Consider the following 7,278-nt stretch of genomic DNA (forward strand, 5'->3'; position numbering starts at 1 on the left):
CTCATGCCGCATGAGAAACTTCTGAATAACCTTTAGGGACTGTTGGACGTTTCGCAATTTTACACACGTTTTGAAGGCGCGTCAACAAGTTTATCATGACAAGAAAAGCCTGCTGCATGATTGAGAGAACTTTTAAAAAATATTAAGTCAGTGCAAATGTAAATAATGAGCCTCTAAGTCTAACCCAACAATGCATAGTTATACCTTTTTTTCCTTTTGATGTAACAAAATTACAACTGACTGATGAACACAATCCTTGAACATAAGTGTCAGCGAAGTATCCACACTTTTTACATACTAAGGACTGGAGTTTACAGGGAGCACTTGAGCTCTTAAGTACTGCTCACAGTTTTGCCTATCTGGCAACCAAGCACCCAGCAGAATCATTTGCATGAGATATTGATTTAAAATTATTTGCCACACTGAAACAGTGAAAACAGCGAGAGCCGCTTTACTTGATGTCCCTTTGTTCTGAGCATCCCCACATACAGGGGTAGAACCATTGTGACAAGCGGAGAGAGATGTATTCATATAAGCATAATAGCTTCTCTGAATACCAGAATGCAAGAGTACAGCTGGCCTACTGATAGGCCATCATCATTTCTGGGAAACATCTCAAATATGTAGCACCCCGCCAACAGATAGACAGTAGTCAAGTTATGAACAAAAAAAGGTTTAATCTATTTTCTCAGTCTCAGGAGGGTGTGTGGGAGTGGGTGTATGGGAGTCCAGTATGAATATGGGGAATTAAGAAAAGTCCTTTACCTAGCAACTGCTACAGAGTGGAATTCACTGTCAAGCTTTATCTGGCTTGCTTTCATTGTTTGTTGCCCAGTGTTACTATGGCAAAATGTTGAGCAACGGCCATAGAAACGATAAGGAGTTGCTGTGCTTTACATCTTGCTTGTGCCCCTCTCTTATATATTTTGTGAATGCAGCTCAAGGCCAGAATGCCGTACCTGGTAGAGTTTATACCCAACTGTGTTTACCTTTGAGCTCCAGTCTTGTCTGCACAATAGATGATTACAATACAGTGTGTCACTGATTGGACATGGGTCACTCTCTCAAACACTCACATGCATTGTTATTCACACACCTGTGACGCTGACACTGCGAGAAAAGAGGTGGGCTTCTGCTAGATCAGGGACTGTGACCCACACCCTCCTTTCACACCCCCACACCCCACCCCCCCATGCCTTCAGGGGGGCTCCAGTTTCACAATGCCCCCCTCAAACCACAGAAGAACGCTGTGGCTGAGCATTTGAACCCCTAAACCCACCCGCCTGCCCGCCGTCTCTTCCACAGCTGCCTTCACACTGCGTCTCGCTTCTCACACCTCGTCCTCAAGTTGTGAGCAGGAGAGTGAGGGGAGTTATGGCTTCAGGTTCAGTGGCAGGATGTGCAGAGTTAGGAGGGGAAGAAGAAACCTTTGATATCGCCCATTTTCCATCTTGAGTCGCTAAAATGTGGTTGAGGGGCCATATGAGCATAATCAGACGTGTTGAATATGCATTGTTCTTTGTAGTGCAGCACTAAAAGCTAAGGCAGGATGTAAAATGAGAACTAAAGTGGATTGAGTGTGTGGCTTAGGACTGGGGTGGGGATGGGGGGCAGGCATTGATGTAATGTGTATGTCATGGGGGTGCTGGGAGGACTGCCAAGCACAGGTGTAAAGCAACTAAGCAGCAGTGGTGGATAGGCAAACAGCAGGGCCATTGTTTTCACACACACACACACACACACACACACAGCAACAAGTGTGGCCCAGGCCAGCATATGTGAGGGTATTGGCTCATCTGTTAGTCTGATTAGCCATATAACCTGGCACTTCCATCTCCTGCAAATAACCCCCACCCCAACACCTGATCCTTTGATCCAGCTATGTTCATGATCAAGCCTGAGAAAGTGGCTCCATGTGCCTTGTCAGATCTACTGCTACCTGATAAGAGAGAGGGTGATAGCAGTGGAATTAAGAAGCAGGGTTAAGGAACGTCAGGCAGTTTGTGCTGATGAATTGCAAATTACCTGGGAGCTGCATTCAGCACAAACTATTCACAGGCTCAGAAAAGATAATGATCATTATGACTTCATTCAGGGTGCTTTGAGCAACTGATTCTTCTTTGTCCGGCCTGATGCCAGGCAGCGATATAAGTTACCATCAGTCGTCATAGGAACTAAACACATCTCAGCTGGATTTTTACAAATCAACGCACAAGAAAGACGTTTGTAAGTTGTATATAGTCTATGTACAAATGTGTTTATGTGCTAATGAGCAAATGTTGGTGGTAATTTGGACCTGGTGAGTGTATTGAGGTGAGAGGCTGGAAAGCTCAAGGGCATGTGTGACCTATGTGTTGAGTTGTAATGTAAACCAACCATGTGTGGTTGGCTTCACTGTGGTCATTTGTTATTCAAACAGTCAAAGAGGCCGGCGCTGAAGGGAAACATTCAGAGGCAACTGATGCTGAGGTTAATCTCCAGTTCTATCAATGTTTAGAGATTTCTTTCAGGGTCGACTTTCCATGTTTTATTGTTCTTTTCAGAGTTGTATAAGTTTTTCAGTCTCTTTAAAACTGGACAAATTTCATGCTATTCGCTATCTTGCTTTTAAAACCGACTTTCAAGTCCATTATTACCATTCTGTATTCGGCAAAATCAGGTTGAACGGTACGCCACTGAGTTTATTACATTTGCAAAAGTGGAGGGATTTACAATGGAATAAATATATATATAAATAAAGTGAACATTTAAAAACTGTCAAATTCAAATCAACAGAAGTCTGGTATCTGGACCCACATTCCTCATATGGGCCAGCCTCCAAAAGCACAGGGCCCCAAATCCAGTGATACATTCAGTAGCATCTTCTTGTTATGCTGAGTCCACAGCGCATCATACAGACCATAATTATAGTCATCTGATCGCTCACTATGCAAAAAGTGAGCTACAGCATTTTCCACTAACACTGCCAGAAATGGCTAAAAAATCAAAGACACAATGTCTAAATAAAATCCAGCATTATCGGAACTGTACACAGTTTGTTTTAGCTTGTGTTATAAATTTGTAACCCAATAGAAAATGGCAGTTTAGGCTTAATGTACTGTATACTGTGCAACATAATGATTCAAACTGCCTTTCTGGCTTGCAAAAATATGTTATTTGTGGGCAAAAAGCCATGCATAATCTAAAAGAGCAAAGCCCTATACAGTCTGATCTAAGTGAGATTTTGAATGAGGTTTTAACTGACATTTTTGTATATGTAACAACGTTGATGTTGATTGATTGATTGATTGATTGATTGATTGATTGACTGACTGACTGACTGATTGATTGACTGATGCTAGCTACATACTGCAACTACACATCAGCATTTGATATGTAATGTAAAACTCTGGTAAACTCTTGCTTCATTTTCCATTATTACCAAAAACTAACTGTAGTTACCTGCATATGTCTCCATCAGCCATTATCTCTGAAGGAAATTGTAAAACTTTGCTTTAAATAACAGCTTTATCTGAAGATAGCACGAAACGAGCCCTCCCTAGATCCATTCTGTTAAAAAATGAAAAGCTTCCTTCCGTGACATCTCCCTGATTTAGAAGCTAGCCTAACCTTTATATCAAATTATGACTCAGTCCAAATAATATTCTGCAAAGCCAAAACCATCTCTCCTCCCTTTCCTTTCCGTCTGAGCAAGCTGTCCTTGGAAACTACTGATCTACCCTGCAGGGGGATAAACAGAACACCGGCACACCGTACTATTCATTCTACTCCTTATCACAACATTATCTCAGCATTCCAATGCCCTGAGCTGGAACGTGCTCATATTCTCAGACGACGCCTCCTGTGTTTTTTTGTATTGGAGACACGGTTCAAACTGGAGTGGCAGATGTTCCCATTTGCTCACCCAAGTAGAATGACCTGCTCCTTAAGGCGCCTCCTTCGTTTCTTCCTTCCATATCGAGTGACTGCCAACCTAAAGGCCATTGTGAGGGGAAGGGGCGAAAGAAGACAGTGCTTAGAATAAATTTGAGAAGGATTCCTGGAGGTTTTGAGCAGGAGGGATGTCCCCCAGGCCGCTGAGAGCCTCCATTGAAAGCCACCTGTTGATTCAGTTCCAGATGACCCTACTGGTCTCATCAGCATCAGTAAGGGTTGAAAGAAGGAAATGGAGAGGTGTGTTCAGACATGTGTGAAAATTACCTTTTATGTTTATATGTTAACCCCTCCTGATGTTCAAGTCTGGATCATCTATTCTATACTGTCATAATGACAAAAGGGCCAAATAAATATGTAATAATAATAAATATAATATTAAACAAAACAGCTGACCAACACTCTACAGACATGATGGGTCTCTGTGAAGAGTTACCCTGAGTAAAATGTTGAAGTTAACCTGCATGCTTGTGTTTACCATGTCCGCCATCTTGGTTTGACAATTTATTATGTTAACATTTGCTAAGTAGCAATAAACCCAAAATATTGAAAGTGAATCATATAGCTTTCACTGTGTGTATGTTTGTTTTGTTTTTGTTGTTTGTTTTTTTATGGAGCACAAGCGATGAGAAAAAGAGTAGATATTAATCAATAGTATCTGAATGTAATCTTTAACATTTAACGTCTTTATGTTTAAAACCATATACTAAACTTTGTGAGCCTGGGTTGAGACTTCCACAGCGGTAGCTTTCTATTTGTTGAAATTGTTTATTTCCTTTGACACACATTTTGTATTTTCTTCTTTGATGGCATTCCACAAAGTTCTACTCTAGGCCCTAATTTTATTGTTCCCAAAACATAGTGAAACATGGTCACCCATCCATTCTTTTAATTTCGTTTCTTCTAGCCCAGTCATCCTTGTCATGTATCAGTTCCTCCCAGGGGATCCCAGTGTGCTCTTAGTTCAGATGGTAAACCCCTCTAGCATGTTCTGTTTCTGGTTTCCTTGCAATGCAACTCCAAATCAAGTGTCCCAGCTCCTGTTTCATGCAGATGTCCTGTGAAGCAATTTGTAACTATAATCTTGTAATTTCAGGTAAGAACTGCTTTGGACTGTTGAGCAGTACACAGAAAACTTTGTCTTTAGTCTTGACTGCTGTAGCGGAAATAATGAAATAATTTGCACAATTAATAGCTATTGTTTAGATGCTTGTCATACAAAAGTCTATTGAGGTATATGTCATATTTTCTGTAGACATCCAGTAGATGAGAAATATAAAGAACTGTGTATTCTTTTGCTATTAGTTACTCTCAGTGCTTGGGGCTTTGTCTGTGCAGTGATCCACAAGAGACATGTTGTAAATTAGACCACATGTATTTAGCACATCTAAATACAAAACCAGCATTTTCAGCCACACCAGTCTTCCAGTCCACTTTTCACTGCATCTCACTCTCTGTTCATCACATCATCAACAAATCTTTGTTACTTTTAAAAAACACTTTCAATCACAGACTTTCAATCAGCGAACAACAGTGTGTAGGCGGTGTGTATGATTGTACTCTCTGCTGGAACCGTCTACTCTAAAATTGTTCTCAGTCTGTGTAATCTGCCGTCATCTGGAGGAACTGGCCTGTAAATGTACCTCAGTGTTAAAGCTGCGGTAGGTAAGTTTAAAGATCACCAGCAAGATAAACACTTGTAGTTTCCGCTCCCCTCCTCTCTCCACCCACCTCGCAGTAGCAATTAGCAACAGGTGATAGACAACACGGAACACTGCTTTCATGCTTCACTGTTGATCGCACTTGGTCATATGCCCAAGCTGCACAATTTACTTTAAAAGCAAACAGAGACCTGCCAACTCTGCCATGATTCTGACTTATTAAACTGCTTATATATGTTCACACAACATAGAAATTACATTTGTGGAGATCACACAAAATACCATAAAACATATCCACAGGAATTTTCATTTTTTATCTGGAAGTCTTGGACTGCTCTTTTTTTTAGATGATTTTATGATGTCATGAGCCAAACATGTCAAACACTACTGTCTGTTGGCCATACTCTCTTTAATGTTACATCTCCATTAGTTCACAGCAGTGGCTATCATCACTGCTTCATCCTGGATATGTGAGAACTACTCAAGCCACAATAGCAGCACCTGTCCTGGTGGTTGGATCCTGACTCCCCATAGTGTTTTTTTATGGTTTGCTGAGGTAGGCACGTTAGGCATGTCCAACTCTAAGTCCAAGTAATGAAGGGCTGTTATAGCAGTGAAAGTGTTGAGACAGCTGTATGTGTGAGTGTGTGCATGTGTGTGTGTGTGTGTGAGTGTGTAACTTCATGTCAAAGTCATTTAAGAGCCAATAATAAAGCTGAAAAATACTCATTGTCAAGCAACACAAGCAGCACTTCATCTAAATATTATGTTACTAGTACCAAATGTAGTGTAGCATTATCCATGCAATTAATAGTCATTTAATACACTTGTTCAGATGTTGTACTATCCTTGAGCATTTCCCTTTAACACACACCTGCATATGTACAATACTGCATCTAAAAGAAAATAACACTTTTAATAGTCTTTCTATCAATGCACTGTTCGTATTAATAGGAATGCACCAGTAGAGAATAATCACATCACACTACAGTCCTCCTCAGCTCTACCGAGCATTTTCAGCATACCCACCATGTCACTGTTTTGGTTTTCCCCTTGCTAATGAACCATGGTGCTGACAACTGTTTAGCAGCTGTGCTCGGTGGAAAATCCCAGATAAATTCAGCCATTTACCATTAAAACAATGGTAGACAATAATTCTATTGTTTTTCAGGAATATCATCGGACAATTATTGAAGAGCAGTTTTATATACGTATATAGCAGTATATACGTTTTGATACCCTGTGTAGCGCATATGGTAAAATCATTTCTAATAAACCATTATCTGCCATTTTTTAGAAGCCTTCTTGAAACTAACCTCCCCACAGCAACAAAATTAGCTTTGGCTTTTACCACCTTGCCAGTCTGGAGGCTGATGTTGTTTGACTGCCCCCCAACACATAACCGTGGGTTCAAGGAAGTGCTGCTTAACTTAATGCTTGAGAATTCTCACTGGTTCTCACTGGTTCAATTAAAACATTACGAGACATATGGGGCCCTTTTTACGATTTGGCTAATTTTCTAGTTTGTTTCTACACCCTCCTTTAGCAGCAAAGGCAGGCCCCTCCCCCTTCTCTTTCCTTTTTTTTTTTTATCTCATGTCATCTTCTACTGCTCAATTCTCACTAGGGTCACAGGGGTTGCTGGAGCCTATCCCAGCTGTCATTGGGCGAGAGGCGGGGTACA

The sequence above is a fragment of the Mugil cephalus genome, chromosome 1, assembly GCF_022458985.1.
Source record: "Mugil cephalus isolate CIBA_MC_2020 chromosome 1, CIBA_Mcephalus_1.1, whole genome shotgun sequence".
Classification (NCBI taxonomy): domain Eukaryota; kingdom Metazoa; phylum Chordata; class Actinopteri; order Mugiliformes; family Mugilidae; genus Mugil; species Mugil cephalus.